This window comes from Peromyscus eremicus, chromosome 8a (assembly GCF_949786415.1).
Source record: "Peromyscus eremicus chromosome 8a, PerEre_H2_v1, whole genome shotgun sequence".
Lineage (NCBI taxonomy): Eukaryota > Metazoa > Chordata > Mammalia > Rodentia > Cricetidae > Peromyscus > Peromyscus eremicus.
The window spans coordinates 74,483,869-74,507,794 of record NC_081423.1 but is presented as its reverse complement, the minus strand read 5'-3'; the positions used below and the strand labels follow the sequence as shown (position 1 = coordinate 74,507,794).

At 36.1% G+C, this 23,926-nt stretch overlaps 1 long non-coding RNA gene across 1 annotated transcript; it reads right to left on the bottom strand.

The window, feature by feature from the left end:
• Positions 1-15,848: 15,848 nt before the first annotated feature.
• LOC131916311 (uncharacterized) lies at positions 15,849-18,369 on the bottom strand. The gene is made up of 4 exons (XR_009380531.1): positions 18,310-18,369; positions 17,380-17,486; positions 16,477-16,578; positions 15,849-16,179 (listed from the first exon to the last, which is right to left on the bottom strand). It is a non-coding gene; the product is annotated as an uncharacterized LOC131916311 (long non-coding RNA).
• Between the last annotated feature and the right edge of the window lie 5,557 nt (positions 18,370-23,926).

The window sequence follows — 23,926 nt, the reverse complement described above, 5'->3', positions numbered from 1 at the left end:
GACAAATAATAAAACATGATCCCTTTTTATAAATTGATGGATTCGCTAAACCGTAAGCTACTTCAAGCCTTGAAACGTGCTCCCTTTGTGTGTCTCCCCCACATGGTTTGATACCTTCACATATGATTTGTCTTGATAAACTCCTTACTTGTGTTATAGCCACTAGACTAGGAAATCATTTCTCTAGTGTCAGGACTTAAAGAAAGGATCTAAAGGTGTGAATTCAAACTATGTGGCTTTGGCTGTTTCTCTCTTATAAACTCCGTGACTTTTGAAAAGCAATTTCTAATGCAGATTAGTGATAACAAAGAGGAATAGAGCTTTAAATGTTTAATCCTCTGATGTAGAGATAAATGATGTGAGCTGGCCTTTGGTAACTTGGATATTTATATTATTCTCACCAATAACATGGACACCATTCTAATGATTCTATAATAGTTTAAAATAGCAATGTCCAATTTGCAGCACATGGGTCACAGGTATTTCAAGTGTGTGGCCCAACACATTTGTAGATGAAAACACATTATGTTGCAATATCAAAAGCTGTTCAACTGTGGTTTGAACTAAAGCATAGGATGTTACTTTATCAAACACTATTCTGGATTCCAAAAGAGATGTACTTCAATGCAAGCCAAACGTGTGACATTGAATTTATTTCTTAGTCAGAAGGCTGAGCTGTCCTTAATATAACATATTTACATGGCTGTCAAGGGCTGCCGAGTGCTAATAAGACAGTAATTCATTCACTTTATTATGAATAGGTAGGTATCTGCTCTTTCCCCAGCTTTTGCAAGACAGGCCCTTGTCTCAGGTTGTATTGCCCCAGATGCAAACCTGAAGCTGAGACATTGAGGAAAACAAGTGATTTATAAAGCAAATGATATCACAAGAAACTAGTAAGGGAGCGAGAGAGAAACTAAACAGAGAAAAATAAGCCAAGCATGGGTACAATTTGAGAGTAAGCCCCAGCCCTCAGGGAGTTGTGAAGTGTACATTGCATCTCAAAAACTGTAGCTATACAGCAACTCTGAAGACACAATGGCCAGGATAGTTGGAGGGAGCATATAGACATCATTACCCACACCCTGACCCTGATAACTCTGCCTTCAGAATGCCTCTGGAAATGTCTTTTTAGAAGTAGACCTAAGGTGCCCTGAGCTTATTTATTAGCAGCTGGCTTCAGGGCAGTCCTGTCCCAAACCTTATTCCAGTGGCTGTGCTCAGAGTCTTCTGTAAATTTCCCTGCTTTCTGCATGTCTAGAGGTTTATACTATGGTGTGGCTGCCTTGTGAATGGCTGACCAAGAACCCACCCTGTGTGGTGAATGGCTGTTTTTTGTAGGATGGCATATGGTACTTTCCAGATCCCAGCCATGCCCCAGGACTCTGTAATGCTTCATGCTAACAGTTTCTAGGAGGCTTGAAAATGAGGGTAGGGTGTTCTCTTGGTAGAGCCAAAAACTGGGAAATGCACAGTTTGGCTCAAGAGTTGAGATTTTTAGTCCATCAGTGCAGCCAAGGGCAGTTTGCTTGCTGTTCTTCAGGATTCAAGGGAGCATTTGTCAATCATTGGCTCTTGGCAGAAAACCTCAACAGAGGCTGGGAAGCATGACTCAGTAGGAGGCTAGTAGGCTCAGTTGGTTATTCAGTTTGTCTGTCATTCAGTTGGTTATGTCTGTCTGAGTCTAAGCTCATCTACTCACAATGAGTCATGAATACCTCAAGAGAAAGAAATTTGTTAATCTGGTAATGTCATACAACAGAACAATGTTGGTCCCTGGTCACCACAGTTCCTGAGGATAGAACTTAGGTCAAAGAGAGCAGAGAAAGCTTTGGTCATCTTTCCCTTTCTTCACTGCCTATTTTCCTTTTTTCTACATTTGCTTTTGCTTCTGTGTGTGTGTGTGTGTGTGTGTGTGTGTGTGTGTGTGTGTGTGTGGTGTATGTGTGCAAATGCCACAGTGTACTTGTCAAACTCAGAGAGCCCATTGCAATATTCAGTTCTTTCCATCCTTGTAGGTTCCAGGGATCAAACTCAAGTATTTGGCTTGACTGCCATCACCTTTACCCACTGAACAATTGTGTTGGCCTTGCCTATGTTTCTTTCTACAGAGCCCTCTTATTTTTTTCTTCTGCTGCTCAACACCCTACAGAACTTCCAAAATATTAGCTCAGTTCCTTTGTTTTCCTGAACTTTAAAACTTAAGACATATGACAACAACAACAACACTCAGAGTTTCTGACTCTGGGGTTCAAAAGTTGCAAGACAGAATCCTATGGGGATGACCAAAGAGCAATCTATTACCATAAGCTATCATTGGAGAGCTGAAATTTATCATAACAAAACTTGCTGGGAATAATAGCCCATCCTTGAGAACTCAGAGACAATCAATGCAGGCTGAAAAGGGAGGACAAAAGTATTTCTTCTGTACTCCCCAAAACAGTTCTCCAGTGCATAGAAAGGTGCATGTAGGAAGCAATAATAGTGTTTACCTTAAATGTATTGGGATGGAAGAAAATCAAATTATGAGATCTGTTGCTAACATCTTAATTACCTCCTATTATACTGTGTCAGTATGAACTGGAAACACAGAAATGAATAAAGAAGCATCCTTGGAAGTTGCCTAACTAGTATGTTTGCCCTAAGATAACTGAGTTTCATGCATAGTTTTAGACCGTAAATTAGTAGAATCTTCAAGGAGGAAATTTGGTAATAAGCACAGGGCCTATAAAATTGTCAATTCCTCTTGACCCAGTAATTCTACTTAAGAGAAACAATCACAAAGCATTTAAAATATCTGGAAAAGTTTTATGTATTACATGTGCATCACAGAAGTATTTACAAAGAAAAAGTGAAGATAAATTAAATATGCCACAGAGAGGAGAGTAATTAAAGTCACAAGAATAGGTTTTAGTCATTAGAGTTTTGGTCATGAAATGCTTATGTATTCTTAAGTGGAATCAACATGTAATACTGGAAGGAAGCCGTGAAAATGAATGAGGAAACTCTTATCCTAAGACAAGAGTCAAAATGGTGAAATTACATATCCTTTCTCTCTATATTCTGAGCTGTTTACAATATGAACTCTCATTACTTTCAGAAAAAGAAAATTTGCACAATTGTTGGCATGTTATTGTTACTTTTTAAGGGGGATAGTTCATATTCCCTGTAGCTATTTCTTTCTACTCTTCAATAGGCTACCAGCTCTCTTGAAACCTGCTACTTCTGGAAAGGATTTTATAAGTTAAATACTGTATCACTGAAGGCTTAGAAACTGCTGAGATGAAAATAGAAAAGCCAGCTTAAGCAACTACAGTGAAGAACATTTAGAAAGGTCTTAGAAAAGTTGCTTTAAGGGAAAAAAAATCTAGTAGAGGTGGAAAGAAACTCTAAACCTGAGAAGTGTCTAAAACTGTAGCTGTCAAAGATAAAGCATGGTTGTGCTAGAAGGCTGGGCAGCCCTCCGTACATATCTCTTATAGCATTGGAGACATTATACAAGAGAGAGTGATTAACACATGCTCAAGTCATCATCAGCCTCATAGATTGTCTTTTCCAGTTGACCATTTTAGCCTGATTCTCCTGCCTATTTATGAGGGACTAAAGTATTATAAAATCACCAGGCAGAAGTTTAAAAAAATTCTCTGAATAAGTAAAAGGAGGCTTTCTCATTGAAACTGTTTTAGGAAGACAGTATTACCACTGGATAGCATGAAAGGTGATCTAAATAATAAAGTCACCATCATGTCATGGGTTACAGGACACTACAGGATACTTTCTAAAGTTTGCTCTGCATGTACCAGTCCCCAAAGACGCCCCAGTAAATAAAGCATTTTGGCTGAGAAACATATTACATACATGCCCTCTTTAAATAATGGGGTATTCCCTTAAAATACCATAGTACTGGAAACCATTTGCTCATCATTTCCCAAACTCATGAGCCTTGTATTCACCCATGCCTTCAGTGCAATGACTATTGTCCTGGAGCAAAGTGAAACAGTTTTTAAATAGTGTTGACAGAGTTCAGAAGTCATTCGCCCTATGTTCTGGTGAATTTCCAATGCATACTAACCACAGGAGTCTGAATTAGTTGAGTTGGCTTTTTCAGACAATGATCTTTAAGTGGTTCCAGCCAATCTCAAATGAAATCATAAATACATAGGAATTCTTTAGGAATGAATATCCTTAATGAATGAATATGTGGTGTCTCTCACTCTTCAAGAAACAAGTTTTAATTTGACTGTCATTCCTGTGTATGTTATACCTACACTTAATATTTGTCTCATCCTCCCATGCCATCTTTACTAATCTTGATAACATGTATAGGTCTTTCCAGAGATTAAAGAGCCTATACAAAAAATGAGGAAGACTAGCAAAGGCCTTCATAGATCATTATCACTTAATAACTGTACAGTAGCCAAAACCCCAAAGAGAAGTGATCTTCATGCTATAGTGTATCATTAGAATCATGTGGCATGACTTTTTGGAGCTGTAAAATATGTCTTTCTAAACTTGGATGCCACCAAAAAGCAAATGAAGAATTCAACACTGAAAAGATGACTCAGTGGTGTGTAATAGAGTTCTTTCAAAGTCCTCAGTTCAGTTTATAGCACTCTAATCAGACAACTCAGAATAAACCACCCTTAAATCCAGCTCCAATGGGATCCAATGTCTCCTTCTAGCATCTGTGGGCACCTATATACCTTACAAAAATAAAAAAAAAAATTCATGTTCATCTGGATAAGTTAAACGAGTTTATTAGAAGTTATTTTCAGGGGCAAGCATTACTGTAAGCAGCTGTAGTTTCCTAAAGTCACCAAGCTCAGTTTCCAAGCTTCCATCTTACCTAGCATTCAGCTACAGAAGAACTGATGCAAACTTATCTTCAAAGAACTACACCGAACAATGACAAAAGACAAGTGAATATAGGCTAAGATAACATAAGGTACAAACAGATCTAGAGTCTAGGGAAGTGTCATATTTGTGTGCACTCTGTCCTTTCCTTTGGAAGCGTTCTGCTGGCTTTAGCAAACACTATCTAGCAGTAGATGATAGAGTCTTCATCACAATCTGGCAGATAAAACAACCAAAATGAGGCAACCTTAACATCCTGTTTGATGTAAATGAGTAATGCATAATCGAGTCCCAAATTACAATTCAGGCAATGAAGGGAGAATTTACTACTGGAAAAATAATAATATTAACTCTCCTATAGCAGAAATAAATTTCTGTATTTTTAATATCCTTTTTTTCTCATGCCAAACCATGGTGAACTTTTCTTGTATCATTTATTCATCTTTGCTGTCAGTTTATGCAATTCTATTACAATCTTCCATTTTGAACCTTTTAAAAAAAATTCATGTGCATGTGAGTGGGCCTGTGTATTTGTATGTACACCATATGAATGAAGTACCTTCAGAAGCCAGAACAGCAGATCCCTTGGAACTTGAGTTGCAGGCACATAACCACGGATCTTCGCAATAGTAGTAAGTGCTCCTAACCACTGAACCAGCTGTACAACCCTATATTTTAGCTGATGTACCTTGTTATTAAATCACTTGCCCAGCTTCTTTTAAATACAACTTAGGACCATCTTCACAGGGATAGCACTGATCACAGTGGGCTGGACCTTCTCATAGCAATCGCCAATCCAGAAAATGTGCTGCAGACTTGGCTATTGGCAAATCTGATGGATGCAATTTCTCATTTGAAGATTCCTCTTCCAGGTGACCCCAGCTTGTATCAAGTGAACAGAATACTCACCATCAAGGCACCATCTGGCATATAACAGTCAGACCCTATTGTTGAAGACAGAACATGCTTGAATCAGAGCACATGGAAAAATCAAGTACCAACTTGGAAGTCTAATTTCTACTGGCTAGCTTCCATAGGTGCTAAAAAGTGTTATGCATACTACCAGAATGGGATTAAAATAAACATCGGCCCTATCTATCTGTGACCACAGAAACACCAGCTTGGCAAGACGTGGCCATTGGTACAACAGTGTCATGGGAGTCACCAACTAATTTCAAATTGGATTCTTATATTTCCACAGGAGCCATTCCTGACACTGCTACCAGGTCCAAGAACCTATAGCTAGACTGAATGGTTGCGGGCTCTGGGAAAGAACTTGATATTAAGTATTAAGCTGATTTCTCATAACTTACCATTACACCCAAAATTTAGTGCATTCCCAAACCTCATCAGAGAACCTTATTTTTCTAGTAGACAGAGATTACCAGAGACTCATAGCTAGTTAACATGAAGAGGACAAGAATGATTATAACTATGTTCAAATAACTCAAAGAAGACATGAATATACTCAAAGAGAACAGAATCAAAGATCAAATAAGAAAGTAAATACAAGATATGATAATCAATTAAATAATGATACAGAAATACTGGAGAAAAAATAAAAATATTTTTGATGAAAAGCAATTCAACAGATAGTAATTGTCATCAATGCTTCACTTTCACTAATGCACAGATCATCTCTACAAAATCAAAACACATAAGCACTGTAGGTAAATCATATATCAGTGGACCTAACAGACATCTCAGAACATTCTACCCAAAGAGTAAAAGTACGCATTCTTCTCAGCTACCCATAGAACTTTCTCCAAAGGGAAAAAAAATTATCAGAAATACTTATAATATAGATGTCTTGTACATTTATTTTTATAAATGGAAGAAATATAGTTATATGACATATAAATCTAAATTAATTACCTAGTTATACAAAACTCATTAAAAAATATGTAAATGATGCAATTTTTAATCACAGTCTCTCACATTGCAACCTTTGGAAAGACTCTGTATGGAAACATGATTCTGAGATTTATTCTTACATGCAATCAAATGACTTTCAATATAAAAAAGATCAATACTATATTATTAACTGTTCTACTAACACAGGGTAAAAATGTTTGCAAACTGAATAAGCTACTATAGAAAATATTTTTGTAATTACTGGTGAGAAAAGTATTTAATATAATTTTCAGGTTTTCTTCCTATCTACAAATACATATTGGTAATTTCTTATGCTTACATTATAAATACTTGGCCCTAATTTTGAAAGAAATGCTGTGTGGCATAAAAGATTCATTATGTGTGAGAAATCTATTTAAAAATGATGATCTCTTTAAAATAGTTAATAAGATATTTGCATTTACATTTGAAAAAGCCAGATATTCTCACTGAAATATGTAACATCAAAGCACTACACAGATCAGAGGGTATGATTCCTTCTATCATCAGTTGAGCTATTGAACCTAAGTATCCAAGGAATTCTTAAGAAAAAATAAAATTTCAGCATTTTCACACTTGCAAATTGTTTCTGAAACTTCATGATAATGCTGACACTAAAATTCAATTACAGAGCTTCTAATTTAAGAATCTTGTACTGTCTACTGAATAAAAGCATATGAACAGTGTTGTTGCTATTATCAAAACCCCAAATACTTTATTTTTTCTAGCAAACACGTATGGTTTTCAAAATGTTTGTTTCTGTTTATTCAAAACTAATCTACTTTGTTACCTGCAGTTGGGATAGGTTCATGTAAGAAAAAAAAGTGAACAATTATAAAGTAACATGGCTAGTCCTGATGGGGAACTGGAACACTGTCCGGGACCCGTCCTTGACCTGAAACTTGTTCTAGACAGCCCTTTATAATAGCCATCACGTGCTTTCCACCCCAGAATACTCCCATTAAACTCAATGAGCTGTTTTCTCCCAATTTTCTGTGTTCTGTCTTGACCATATAGAGTTGTTCTTTCTAGTGAAGCCAGTCCTTATGCAGAAAGAGGCAGAGCTAACCTCATGGCCAGTGGATATGATATAGCCAAGATGCTAGAAGAGGATCAATCCAAGTAAAGATAAAGATACTAACATAGACCCATGAGCAACAGAAGAAATGAAAGATATGTCAGGTACTATGCTTTCTGGGAGAGGAGCATTTGACTGAAAATATTTTATATGTGCCACTTAGTAAAATAATTGCAAATTATGTTGCCCATATACTCCCAGCTGTGTGGCCACCCACTGGAGTCTGGTCCACCCACAAGGAATAAACACTCTTAGTGATGACTGAGTCTTCCATTCCCAGCAGTTATCAATTGGCAATAGATCCTCAGCTAGGGTTGGGACTTTGTGACCACTTCCCTGTCCCAATGCTGGCATTTTGTGGGGCTTGAGCTTCTGAGGGATTTAGTCATGATGTCACATGTAATCACTATAGGTACATATGTATAACTGTTGTGTCTAGAAAACACTAAGACAAAATAGCTACCATTAACTCCAATTTTTCCTCAGGTAAAGAAACTGAGCCTCAGTTTAATGTAGATTTTATTTCATACATGCCTGCCTGTAGAACTGTATAGTATTTATTCTTCTTAGTTTATTACCTTAAGTTTTGTGATTGCTCACTTGAGAGTTTTATGTGTTTTTATCTTGCTAAGAAATTGTTTCCAATTATATTCTGTCCACGGATACCTTCAGTAGATGTGATAAAGAGGTATTCCCTGGCATCATCTTGAAGAGTAGTATTACTTATGATAACAATTATTACACATTAACATTTGATGAAGACAAGCTCTGTGTCCCTGAGTTCCTAATATAAATGGAGCAACGTAAGTAACTAACCCCAGCAATTTTAGTGGGGCCTCTGAAGGTGTTTGCTGTTGAGTAACATCAAGGAGACATTAAATGTATAACTCATTTCCATTTTTAGAGAGCTTTTCCCAAATCTCTCCCACCTCCTTCATCTGGCAAATCACATCTCTTTCTTGAAGTCTTTCTCCATTGAAGTCTCCTGTCCTAATTTTATGCCCTCCTTGCTCAAATGGCTCCCACACATGTGAAAAGTACATGTACAGTATATAACAAGTGATAGTTATCAATGGATGTTCCAGGTCCTGTTGTCTTGCAAGGCTAGGACCCACATCCAGGACCTTGCCTTTACTAAACCACAAGCCTTTATGATATTCAGAATGTAGCTATTCTCTTCACCGCTATCTCTGGTCTCCCAGATGCAGACCCACACTTACCATTGGTGTAAGAAGTACATTTGAAACAGAAGTACAAAGGAACCCTTCATATCTGTTTAGAAGTGAGCAAACTGCTATATCAAATATGTTCAGTGTGACTAGTAACAAGAATAAGATCTCACTCACCTTTAGTGCTATAACATATTCTTTCCTCAGTCCTTCTTTTGTGGTTAGTAATTTTCTTTTCTTTCTTTTTTTTTTTTTTTTTTTTTTTTTTGGTTTTTTGAGACAGGGTTTCTCTGTGTAGCTTTGCGCCTTTCCTGGAACTCACTTGGGAGTCCAGGCCGGCCTCGAACTCACAGAGATCCGCCTGGCTCTGCCTCCCGAGTGCTGGGATTAAAGGCGTGCGCCACCACCGCCCGGCCTAGTAATTGTAACCTTGATTACAACTCAGACTTATTCTTAATATTAGACAAGAAATAAAGTATGTAGTTATATTTAAAGTGAAAAATACTTGATATATTTTACTAAAATGTAAGCTAAACTCCACAGAACTATCCTGACATTGGGAAGGAATGGATGAGCAATGCTTTATTATGTGACAGGATGGATTAAGAACTTATGCAACTTAACAATAAGGGAATTTAAATGAGCATAAGATGTAAACATTAAACTATTTTCATATACACATTTAAAATTTTTTATCTAAATGTTCAAGTATATTAAAATTCAAAACAAAAATATAAGCTGCATTACTAGAAATATAGTTTGCATATTATTCCTCATTATAATACAAGCTAATTGATTTTAGCACCATGATAAAGTAGAGTAAGATAAATTTGCTCATTCATTCATTATGAGGGTTTGTGTATGTGTGTGTGTACATGTGCACTTGTGTTTGTGAGTGAGCTAATCTTTGCATGTACATATAGATGAAAGTGGTCAATGTCCGGTGTCTTCCTCAGACATTCTCTACCTCGTTATTTTTGAGACAGGGTGTCTCACTGAACCCAAAGCTTGATTTTTGAGCTAGACTGGATGGATATCAAGTATATAGTATTTACCTGCCCAATCCATCCTTAATGCTAACATTTACAGGCCCATGATGCTGCACCAATCTTTTATGTAACTGCCAGGGATCAAAACATATGTTTTCATATTTGCCCAGAAAGCACTTTTCCTATCGAACTGTGTCTCCTTCCCAACTATTCATCAGCTCAGGTATTTCAGATAACTAAAACAATAACTGTAGCTTTCAGTGTCTACCTAGTTATAACTATAAATGTAGTTGATCTTCATTATTTGTAGAATTTGGGTGTACATACTGCTCTGATCATTAACGTTTCTTTCTGACCCTGTAAACAATCCAGCAATACTCTGAGATGTGCATGCTCAAAACTACACGTTTGGGCTGTTGAAAGTACCAGCCAAGGTTAAAGACGGCAAATTTGTTACTTTTTTCAGCCACCATATCATAAACAGGTAGCCTTTTACAACATAAAGCATGACTCGTGTATGTGTGTGTGTTTAGTCAGTGATTTTTCTATTTAAAATGGTTTGTAAGCAGTGTGTTTAAACACTGTCTCACCTTAAACAAAAGAAGGCCAAGGTGTGCCTTTGTAGTTCCAATTAGAAAAATATATGTGTATCCTACAAAGATTCCTTCAGGCATGAATTATGATGCTTTTGTTGGCTGTGAGCTTAGTTTTAATGAGCAAAGGCTATATATTGAATAAGATGTCTTTAACCACAAACACACATTTTAAAGGTTATATATTGATTGACTAGTAAATATGCTGGGACTAGAGGCACTTGGGAATCTATCCCCTGTATTTTGTACAGGAAAAATTATGCTCTATTGGATAATTCAGTGTATAAGGCAGCTTTATGGAACATAAACTGTAATTTGAATCACATGTAAGACACAATGCCAAGACCTGCAGATCTACAAATTTAAAGTAATTTGGGAGAATTTAATATTGCCCTGTGTGCCTCAGCCACTATGTGGAACCATTGCTAATGCCACATTAAGTGTTTAGTATTTCTGGAACCAGGAATCAAAGTGTGGACAGAAGTGTGAAAACAGATAACCATGCAGAAAAATCACTTTTTTTTTTTAACAGACTGTAGCATGCATGCAATGGGAATGGAAGGAATTGAGGAGCTGGTGGCTTATCTTTGCCTTTGCTTAACATGTATGCCCAGCGCTTCCTTGAACTTAAAAGCAATAACCATCTTTGAATAAAGTAATGGCCTTGTTAAATTTTTTGATAATACTCCAAAAGAGTTTGATAATGAGTTTGATAATGTAAAGGGAAAGATTGGAAATGTTTTCCTGAATTTTAAGAGGTATTTATCAAAATAACTGAATAGGTGTGTATTTTTAAATACTATTTTAAACTTTACTATATAAAAATAGTTCAAATAGAAAAAGCCACATACCAAAGTTAACTGGACCCAAAGACTATACAAGTCAATGAACTTCAATATTTCTAGAGAAGTCATTTGGGACTGAAGCTGTGGAGCTTCTCATTGGATTTTATGCTTTCACATTTAAAAATACTTTTATGCACATATCCTCCACCAAACTTGAAGACTCTGTGGCCAAGTTAGAACCAGATAAGCAATTAGCTTTTTATCATCTTTCATAACTCATATTGATTATCTGCATCAGTCCCTCTTCACCCCCTACTATTTAGCCTTTCTTGTTCTTTTTCTCTGCATGTTATACCACACACCCATATGTACATTAGTTTATATAGATACAGTGCTGGCTTGATTCTGCATATGAGGGAAAACATGTATTTTTGTTTGTTTGTTTCTTAGGTTGTGTGACCTCATTTAATATTATAAATTCTAAGTTTATTCTTTTTTTTACAAACTTTGTGATTACATTTTCTTTTATAGCTGGTAATTATTTGTGTGTGTGTGTGTGTGTGTGTGTGTGTGTGTGTGTGTATCACTTTTCATTATCCACTCATCTGTTGGTGGAAAATTAGGTTGGTTCCAATATATTGCTACAGTTAATAAAGCAACAATAAACATGAAGGTGCAAGTATCTCTACAGTAAGGTAAGGAGTTTGCTGGATATATTCCCAGAAGTGAAATGTCAGGGTCATATAATAGTTCTATTTTTAATATTTAGAAAAATAGCCAAACTGATTCCCACAATGACTGTAGTAAGTTGCATCCCCCAACAAACCATGAAAATGGGTTCCTTTCTCTCCACATCCTCTCCCACATTTGTAGTCAGATTTATTGATGGTAGCCGTTCTGACTGGAATAAATTAGTATTTCCAAATATTTTTAACTTATCAGCTAGGGATATCGCACAACTTTTATAGTTTTTTGGGCCATTTGTGTTTCTTTTTTTTCCATATCTTATTTTTTGTTTGTTTGTTTAAACTACATGTTCAGTTCATTTGCCTATTTGTTCATTGGTATTTTCATTGTTTACTTAATTTCTGCACTTCTTTGATTCTGGATATTAGCCCCTTGTCTGAAGTGTGTGGCTCAAAAAGAATTTCTCCTATTATGCAGGTTGTTTGTTCTGCTGAGTGTTTCCTTTTCAATAAAGATGTTTTTGTTGTTGTTTCCTTGTTTGTTTAATTTTCCTGTCGTTTCATCTGAACCCCAGGTGATCTAGTCCATGTTCTTTCATAACCCAATATCTTGAAGAATATCCCCTATTTTTTCTTCTAGAAGTTTCATTTCTTACATTAAGGTCTCTGATCCATTTTGAATGTTTTTTGTTTTTAACAAAAAGAAAGACTTGAATATAATTGCATTATTCTGAAAGCATAAATCCAGTTTTGGCAGCACTGTTTCCCGAATATGTTATCTTTTTCCAGTGTATTTTTGCCTCTTTTATCAAAAGTAAAGTAGGCATAGCTTTGTTTCATTAGTTCTAGAATATCTATTCTATTCCATTAATCTTCCTGTCTATTTTTATGTCAGTATCAGACTGACTTTATCACTATCACCCTATGGTATAATTTGAAGTTCGGTATTGTAATGCCACCCAGAATGTTCTTACTCAATAGAAATTCTTTGACTATCTATGGTCTTTTCTTAGTTTTATATGAATTAGTGTATTGGCTTTTCTAAACCTGTGAAATATGATACAGTAGTTTTGATAAATATTGTATTAAATCTATGAATTAATTTTGGTAGTTGCCATTTTACTATATTAATCCTGCTAATCAAGGAGCATGGACTGTATTTCCACAGCCTAGTACCTTTTATTTACTTTTACAGTAACTTGAAGTTTTCATTGTAGAGTTTTTTCATTTCTTTCATTAGATATAATCCTACTTACTTTATTTTGATGAAGTATTTCTTCACTTATTTATCTAAGACTACACTGATTTATAAGATAAGATACATACGTACCTATATAATATATAAAAAAATTCTGAAACTTTACTGTGTTTATTAGGTCAAATAGATTTTATTTGACTTGATTGGGTGTAGTCGAATTTCTAAGCAGTCTTATTAAGTGAAAAAAAACAGAGCCAAATGTAGGGATGAAAGCCTTAGAGATCAGGGAAATAGTGAGAGCCACCAACCAACTTTACCTCACCAGCTCTGCAGCTTCCCAAATCCCACTACTTCCTGTCTACCCAGGCTTTTATTGCCTTGCTGTTCTGCCCTCTCATGGCTCTTAGCCCAGCTACCTCACTTCCTTGTCACTGCCTGCCTGTACAGACCTCCAGGTCTCTATGGTTGGTACTGGGATTAAAGGGGTGTGTCACCACGCTTGGCTCTGTTCCCTAGTGTGGCCTTGAACACACAGAGACCCTGCCTGCCAAGTGATAGGATTAAGGGTGTGTGCTACCACTGCCTGACTTTTGTGTTTACTTAAAAGGGCTTGCTATTTCCTCCGATCTTCAGACAAACTTTATTTAATAACATACAAATAAAATATCACCACATTTCAGCACAAAAATATCGCCACAGTTGGGTTTCTTAATTAAAGAATTATGTCATCTACAAATAAGAAGAGTTTGATTTATTCCCTTTCTATTGTTATATGTTCTATGTCTTTCTCTTGTCAAAGTGCTATAGGCAGTTTGATAGTAGTATGATAGGAGAGGAGAGAATGGGCATCCTTGTCTTATTTTAGAGAAAATGCTCTCAATTTCTCTTTGTTTAGTAAAGTTTTGTCTATAGGTTTGTTTTATATCGCCATTATTATTATGAACTATGGTCTATCTATTTCTCTTTTTCTCATGAAGCCTTGTCAAATGCCTTTTCAACATTGATTGTAATGAGTATGTGATTTCTGTCCTTAGACATTTACATCTTATGACACAAGTTCATGCTGGCAGTACTCTAATACAGTCTTTGAGATAAGAGATGAAAATTGAGAGAAATTTCTGAACCACAGAAAAGGGGCTTCTTACACAGGTGTAAACATGGTAATACCTATAAGTTTCAGAAAGTGTTCATCCTCAGAAATAAGTCTCCCAAGCGGCCTTCTATTCCCCATCCACCCCTGAATCTTGGAGGAGATAGTTTCCTGGCTGTATGGCTGTGAAGAGGAGTTCAGAAACTCGGGCTTGAAATCTTCTTCTTTCTACCCTGGGGACAGCCCCGCAGATCTGTGTTGCTGATGCTTGCCCTTACTGATGTCTGCAGCTTCAGTTTGCATTTCACAGCGATAGAGTCTGGGATCCCAGTTTTCAAGACTTCTTCAAGTCCCAGTAGAATTGGGCAACTAGTGTGACTGCTACATCAGTTTGTCTGTCTGTTCATTCTAATCTTCATGTTCTTTATGCTTCTGTTTCTATTTTCTTCTGCTTTTGTCTTTTGCACTTTTAAATACCCGAATTCAGATGAAATGCAACTATTATGGATTTTGTAAGTAATGGGTACTTTTCTTTTTTTATTCCTGGGAAGTAGTTACTTCACATCTATCAGCTCACACTGAAGCTTGTTTACAACTGTGCTAGAATAGTTTAAGAGGAACTCTTCGTCTAAGGCAAATCTGACTCATGACTAAACAGTGGTTGGGAGATTCAGTCATAAGTCATTTTCACTATGGGTGATGAGAACAGGAAGTATTCCCAGCCCTGAGCAACTTACATGAGGACCTTGGTGCTCAGACAAAAATTCAAGTAATTCCTTGTTTGTGTCTCCAAAGGCCTTTCTCTCAATCTTTCAATCTCTCTCTCTCTCTCTCTCTCTCTCTCTCTCTCTCTCTCTCTCTCTCTCTCTCTCCAAAGTTCTCTACTGCTCTTTCTCTTTCTCTAGTTCTTCTGACTTGGGATCTTTGTATAGAAAATCCCATTTTTCAAACCCTAGAAATACGAACAGACTCTGCAAGCTTTACATACCCAAGCCCCATAGCTTCATTATGCATTGGAAAATTCCAGGTGGTGGGTTGGGACAATCACAAAGAGTACTTTCTTTGCATCCTTTTCTCAGGGACCTAAGTCTTGATATGGTTGCTATCCTGACAGAAAAAAAAATCATGAATTTTGATCAGTTTTCTAATTGTTTGAGCAGGCAGGGTGCATTCAAACCCTTACTCTGTCATAGCCGGAAGAGGAACTTGAACCTCACTTCTAATTGTAGAGTAAACCTTAATTTTCTTCAGAAATTGAATTTCAGGTCTCTATAGGAAGATGAGGGAAATAACATTTGCTTTATGGTTATTAGTCTCCCCTCAGTGGGTTTTTCTACTTCCATATAAATGAAAGCTGACTTTGCCTTCCCACAGGGCGCTCCTTCTGCCCATGTCCCTACAGTTACGGTGACACTGCATAAGGATCACTCATCATATTACTTGGTGGCTTTCTGAAGCTCAAAAAAAAAAAAAAACCTCACAGTTTTGAATGAAACACTGAAATAAACGTTGCGATTTTTTTCTTGCATAATATTTGGTCATTGCTGTTCTTCACGAGGGTAAATTAAAATCCCCAATAGAGTAGACTTAGAGAAGCCAGCCATGCTCTCCAGACTGAATAGTCTGTTTCAGAAGGACTGCACAGTTCAAGTTCCCATAAGCCAAACACAGTGTACACCATGAAATCTCTTCATAATGTCCTGGGTGTCTTTGGGGTGGTCTATTGCTGTCTTTCTGTTTCAGAACTCTCTTTGAGTAGGATTTCCATATAGTCATCACCAAGGTCCGGTATTAGAGTTGTGTCAGACTTTTTCTGAGGACTCTTGAACCAAGTTTTACTCACTCTAGATAGAGAAGCAATGAGAGACTAAATTAATGATTTTACAAAAGTCCAATTTGGCTAATCAATAAAATCATTGGGGTTTTATATACAGGAGCAAGGGTGAAGGGTTACTTACAGGAACGTGGATGACTCATATGACCCCACTTTCTAAGGAAATGGCATCACACTTCCCTATCGTCTTAGCTGAGTGCTTCAATACCAATACTGGCCAATGCTGATATTGCTGCATGTATCCATGGCCATTGCAAAAAGGCACCCTCCACATACCACAGGGGGAAGACAGCCGTACCAGGATTACCTCTGCAGAGATTTTATCTTCAGACAGTTCAGCTCAGTCTCATCACATATTTTCGGGTCATGGAATTGTTTCCCCCATATTCATGCTTGATTATGTTGTTCCCTGTTTAAGAATCAATTGTTCTGTGAGACTTTTTCTGGTAAGATGTAAAAAAAAAAAAAATCTACTCTCACCAGACAAGGAACCAACAACAGACCAAAGTAATGATTTCACCAAAGTCCAATTTGGCAAACCAATGACTTTGTTATGGTAGCTTATAGGCATTTAAGTGACAGTTTTTTTTTTCATTTGTTTTTTTGTTTGTTTTAAACAGGAACAAGGATGCTTCAAAGGCACCTGTATCATCAAAGAGCCCACCCCACATCAGACTAGGTGACTACTCCTGAAAGCAGCATCCCTGGAGATCTCTGAAAGACTTGCAAGAAGATTTACAGGCCATATTTTTCTCTATCTGGAATTATTTCCGGCCCAATAATCCTGTGGAAGAGCTTTGTGAAACTTTCTAGTTTGAGGATCTTCTTAAGACTTGTAAGTAGTTTACTCCCTGAGTCTCAAGGACTGCCTCCCACACCACAAGGGAAATTTTCAATTTAGGGTCATTTTCAATACAAAGATTAGTGACCAAATAATCATACCATATATTCTTAAAGATCGCTGAATGCTTTTAGTGATACTTTACATTTGAGATTTTTAGTTCTTTTTTTTTTAAGGGAAAGCCTATTGTAGAAGATTTCTAATTCATCCTTTTTTATTTGAATAGTGAGCAACACATATTTTCCAGGGCATATCAGGTAAGATATTTTGTTCATGAAAGTCTAGGTTGACAACAAAATAAATAAGATTTATCCACTCTAAAATCTAAACAACAAAAAGATTATATATTTGTATTTGGTGACATCTCACCTAAGTAATGAAAATGGTATAAATTCATTCATGTATTTGCTGCATGGCAGGTACTTTGCTTTCTGGTACAAGTCAAGATTTGCAAGAAGCCTAGTTCTTATAGAAATCTAACAAATCGAACAAGACAATGATTGGTAAAAGCCAATAATTTGATAAAAAACACCATTTTATCAGTAGAAACAAAACCTTTCAGATGTCTTCTCTGAGTGAATAATCTTCTACAACATATTGAATGTGAATTAATGCATTTCAGCAACAAACTAAAGTGTCGTACTGTCTAACTACAGCAGTGAAATCAGCAGCCCCACAGGTGTTCTTTCCAGATCTACATTACTTCTCAGACACGGAGTTTGATTTTATACAGCCTCTGAGATGTCAGAAAAATGCTTTGCAATTACAGTTTTGAATTGCTCAACTTTTGTGGTCATAATAGGAAGATAAAGGGAGATGCCCACTTAAAACTTTGAAATTATATTACTCTCTGTGAAATAATAGGCAGTGTGCAGAGAGAAATGTATGTCAACACAACTTAAACAGACAAAAGTGTTCTCAAGCCAGAAAATCTTCAGTAATCTCCTGGATTGCATTCAGATGAAGAATTATGTTGGGAAAACCTGCTGAACTTACCTATTATACTAGTCCATACAATTTTATATTCATAATGCAAACACAAGGAAAGTATGATTTTTTTCTTTTTCTTCCAATAATATACCTTCATCCTCCAGTTAAGTCAGACACAAGAATTAAATACAAGAAATAAAAATGCAGTGAACACAAACCTATTTACAATTAAAGAAACATTTTTAGGAGTGAGTTAGCACATTTTGGTGTCAAACATTGTAATGTTTGAGAGTTAATTAACCATCTGGTGAACATCATATTGTCCTCATGGTTGTTCATCAAGTGACATTCTGAGTTAATGACAAGTACCTTCCTTGGGCTTTGCAAGTATTTGACCAACTGGTTGTTTTTCTTCTCTCCTTTCTAAAGTAAAGCACAAAGAAACATGTAAATTTTAAGTTGCATTCATTTCACAGAGTACATATTTTCTGGAGAACAATCTGTAGATTCTTGAAAAAGAGATCTTAAGAATAGTTTGCCTATAAGAAAAATGTCTTATTACTATAGATTAATATATTGTCAATTAATTAGATTCATTAAATAAGCTACCAAATGTATTTAGAATAGTCAGCTCCCTAGCAATACTTCAGTGAGTGTGAGATGATTTTTAAACCTGAAGTTATGTTGAATATCTAATTTTCTTCAGTTTCTCAAATGTTACTTCACGATACCTTACATTCCTGTATGTAGTAAATGAGACAAATGTTTAACTTCATATTACTGATCATCCTGTGCTGTGGATGCTTTAATGACTGTGGATTTACAGAAAAGTTGAATGTGTTGAAGTTATTTTCCCTATTACTAGTGGTGCTTATGCTCATTTGTGTTTGGTATCCACGACCAGTGACACTCTCCATCACTTTACCATCAGTAAAGACATAGTAGGCTAGCGTTCAGATCTATGACTTCTGATTCCAGATTCTACCCTCTCATTCATTTGATGAGTCATTGTTGGCTAATGCTACACAACCTTCTAAAACTCAATCTGAGATGGTTCACTTATATTTCTCAGGTCGATATGCATGTCTTATTAAGGAAAAATCTTTAATTTTGAATCAGACAACTTCAAAGTTCAAATATGAAAGAGGAAAAGCTCTAGTGAATTAAATACCATAAATTTTTATTATGTGTGTATGATAAGTGGTATTTTTCATAAAGTTAAGAAACATACATAAATCACCATACATTTTCTTTTGTCAAAAGAGCTCTTCCCCCTATCTTTTTTTTTTTTTTTTTTTTTTTTTTTTTTTTTTTTTGAGAAAGGGGTTCTCTGTGTAGTTTTGTGCCTGTCCTGGATTTCACTCTGTAGACCAGGCTGGCCTCGAACTCACAGAGATCCATCTGACTCTGCCTCCTGAGTGCTGGAATTAAAGGCTTGCACCACCACTGTCTGGCTTCTTTCTCCATCTTAACACACTAGCAATGGCTGAATATTTCACAGCCCACAATTTTAATATATTTAGTTCACGAGCATTTTCAAAAGGTTATGTATTTCATGAATAGGAAGATGGCTAATGGCTTTCTCTTGACTTATTATGGTACAATTGAGAAGGATTTTTGTACTCAGACCTTTTCATCAAGACCACTGACTCCCAAGTAATGACATGGAGACCTATTATTAATTATAAAAGCTTAACTGATAGCTTAGGCTTGTTACTAACTAGCTCTTACAACTTAATTTAGCCCATTTTTATTAATCTACTTTTATTTCATGGCATTATTACCTTTAGTCTGTACTGCCCATGTTGATTGCTCTCCATCTGGCAACTCTCCCCTTCTTCTTCCCAGTACCCTGTGTGCCTGAAAATTCTGCCTAGCCATCGGCCACTCAACATTTTATTAAAGCAATCAAAACGACACATCTTCACTGTGTATAAAAGATGATTCCACAAAATTTCCCCTTTTTGTCTATATAAAAAGGAAAGGTTTTTAATTCTAACATAATAAAACTACAAACAATAAGAACAATTATCAGGTATAAAATTATATTTACCATGTCTAGTCCTTTTTTTATTTTGGAATTTGGGAGAAAATACTATTATTTATCCTATCTTGGTGATTCCAAAGTTCTGTACCCAACTTGCCTTATATCTTAACTAAAAAACAAAACAAAACTATAAGTATCTAGTCTTCAACTCCACCAAAGACCCCAAGAGGATATAATATTACTTGAGTAAACAGGAAGTGGAGTGCAAGCTACTTCCAAAATGACGGAGACATCTCCCTTTTTGGACAGTCACCCAATGTTTCTCTGCAATGTTAGGGCATCTATCTTTGGCCTACAAGCCAAGAATATTTGACAAACTTTTCTGTGAAGCATGAATTTTTAAATGACTGTCTTACCTTGTCTTGGCAAATTTTGACAGTCATTTTCTTTTGTGGCCTGATGGTCCAGTTTAGACAGCATACTATCAGTAGTAAAGGCAAGGGCAGGTTCTTGCTCAAATGACTAGCTTTTGCCATAAAAAAGTATACTCTTTATGAAGATTCTTTGATACCCATCATCTGTCTTTGAAGTAGATTGGAGTTACAAGAAACAGACATGTCTCACTGTCAAGAAAAGCTTTATATTATTATTATTTTTTTATTTTTTTTAAAGATTTATTTATTTATTATGTATACAGTGTTCTGTTTGCATGTGTCCCTGCAGGCCAGAAGAGGGAGCCGGATCTCATTACAGATGGTTTTGTGCCACCATGTGGATGCTGGGAATTGAACTCAGGACCTCTGGAAGAACAGCCAGTGTTCTTAACCTCTGAGCCATCTCTCCAGCCCCTTTATATTATTAAAATATTTTAAATGTCATATTCTGTAAGTTTTGAAGTATTTGAAGACAATCTATGTGTCTAAAACATATTTCTGTATGACTTTGAAAACATACCTAACATGACTGTAAGTTTGATTGTTATAGATGACTGACTTCTAACCTGTATTTTTAAAAATATCCTAAATAGCTTTTAAAGACTAGAACTTTACATTGTATTTAAATGAGCTTAGAAGATACAATATATTAAACAAGAATAGAAATATATATATATATGTATATATATATACAGCATAACAAAAATAACATTAAATTTGTATCAATATACAAAAGTCCATACCCATGTAAAATATTCGAGATTAGTAGTTTTCTTAGTTTGAAAGCAGATACAATAATCTACCCATTTATCCTATTATTTCTATATTGTACACCCCTTTTCTCTTCAGAAAGAGATAAATCTAATATCCTTTGTTCAGTTTTTCCTGACCATTACTTGCTTTCTTTTTCCCAGCATCCTCTGTTTCTGGCTGTACCACCTATATCTTCTGCCTAACTAAGGGCTATTTAACTTTCTATTAAGTCCATCACAATGACATTTCTTCACAGTGTACAAAAAGATTATTCCACAACATTTCCCCCTTTTTATCTAATAGTCTTTTTGTACACTGTGAAGATGTGCCATGCTGATTGGCATTACCAAAAATTTGTAACTAATCTTCCTAAATGATGACAAACATCATAACCAACCAATGACCAAAAATCACCTAGTCAATCTCTTGGTAATGTCACTGTTGTCTTCTCTAGACTGCTTCCTGTTGTCAGGGGCACTGTCATCTTTAAGGGACCTTGAAAAAATTAAGAGAATGATCAAGTCCCAGAGGAGCTAGCTGTTGTCCAGTGTTGGTATGATGGAGTAATGCAAGGCTTATCTAAAGTTCTGGCTGGCAATTCCCTTTCCTCTTCTTGCTAGTGTCCTGTGTACCTGAAAATCCTGCCTAGTTATTGGCCATTCAGCTTTTATTAAACTAATCAGCATGGCACATCTTCACAGTGTACAAAAAGACTATTAGATAAAAAGGAGGAAATGTTGTGGAATAATCTTTTTGTACACTGTGAAGAAATGTCATTGTGATGGATTTAATAGAAAGTTAAATAGTCCTTAGTTAGGCAGAAGATATAAGTGGTACAGCCAGAAACAGAAGATGTTGGGAAAAAGAAAGCAGGATTGTCAGGGAATGCAGGAAGAGCAAGACGTGCTGGAAGACAGGTAAGCTGAGACATGTGGCAATACAATTGATTAATAGAAATGGGTTAAGTTGTAAGAGCTAGTTAGTAACAAGCCTAAGCTATGGCCGATCTTTCATAATTAATAACAAGTCTCTGTGCGTTTATTAGGGAGCTAGCATATGGGACAAAGAAAGCCTAGTACATGCCGCAGTTAAAATATTCTTAGTTAGACATTGCATTGGGCCTATAGGTTTTTAATCTGCAGAGATGATTAATACTGCTGGTTTCTTTAAAAATCAATAAGTTTTTTTTTACAGACTTGACTAAAATCCATCATTTTGAATGTTTCTTTTTCAGAATAAAAGGTATTAAGTCTTAAATGTTCAAAAAATAGAAAAAAAAAAACAGACTTCTTCATATGTTAACATTTGAAATTTTAGGAAAACAAAGAAAGGCAAAGAAACATGGTCTCTAATCCCACTATATTTCTGATCCAGGGATGAAAACAAACTATTGGTGGAGAGAGAATCCATCATCAGTCATATCAATGGAATATCCAAAGACATGAAAAGCTAGTATTGGGGGATTTTAAAGGATTGAGAAAGGATGGAAACTCTATGTGATACATAGAATTTTTTATTTAGGGATTTTCAGCAGCTCTTTTTTTCTTACTTGTATATAACAGCAACATTGAAGTGGTTTTCTTTCACCCTACTTCCTCATACTTCTCAGAATAAATCTACAATCCCATTTTCAGAGCAGGATAATCTATTGTCAAGTTTGGTTATTTTATCAGACATTGCATTTTTAAAATATTCACAAAAACAGGTTTCCTCTGTAAATAGCTAAATAAGATCAAATGACCTAAAATATTAAAATACGATGAGAATTGTAATAAAGCACTAGAAGTATAGGGGTTGATAAAAAAGTAATCATAAAAGAACACAATGTAAACTTCTGTGGCCTTCCTTGTGCAATGTATTTAATTACAGAGAACTTCACACCCACCAGGAAGTTCTAAAATAGTAAATTCTGTGGGTCCTCACCTTGGGTTTCATCCTGAGTTTTCATTGGATGGCACTCTAGCTGAACTTTGAAGTATTCTATAGCCACTTCTCTGAAAACTTTGTGTGGTTCTGTGGGTGTGTGGGTTGATAAATCTTCTTAAAGAGTTAGTCTATATTTCAATGGCATACTCACTCCAGCTTTCACTACTCATATACTCATGGGTGTGGTGCCATCCACTGGAGAGTGGTTCATCTACCAGGATCCACATCATTAAAGAAAGTAGATTCTTTCTCTTCAGTAGCCATCAACAGTCAACAGTCCCTCAACTAGGAGTGAGGCCTAAAGAATCCCTTTCCACTCTTTGATGGGCTGGTGACTGAATAGCTCTTGTACATGTCTTGTACAGAAATAAAGAATCCAAATTTTGGGTGGGTGGTGTGATTATTTTGGAGGAATTAGGAATGAGTACGGTGTGTGAACAAGATCAAAATTTATTGTATGCATGCATGAAATCTTCAAACAATGAATAAAATATTACATTATGAAAATTTTTCTACTTATCAAAGTGCTCCATTTTTTAAGACAGATATATAAGAAGTTACCTATAAATAAGCACATAAACTAAACGCCTTCATGTGGTAGAACAACTTGCCATAGACTACTTTTACATCCTTTTTTCAACTTGTGGGATATGGCACTTTCATGTGCACCAAATGGCTCCTAGATATGACCACTTTCAGATTGTTTGAATCTCTTTACTTGAACTCCTGACCATATAACAGTGGTATGAACTCCTATTATAGCTCCAGTTCATGGCCATAATCAACAACTGCCCTGGCGAGCGGGGTGTCAATGGGAGCGACCCACCTGTGGGAGAGAATGAGAGGGATGGGGGAGACATGAGAGAAGACAGCAAGACAGTGTGTT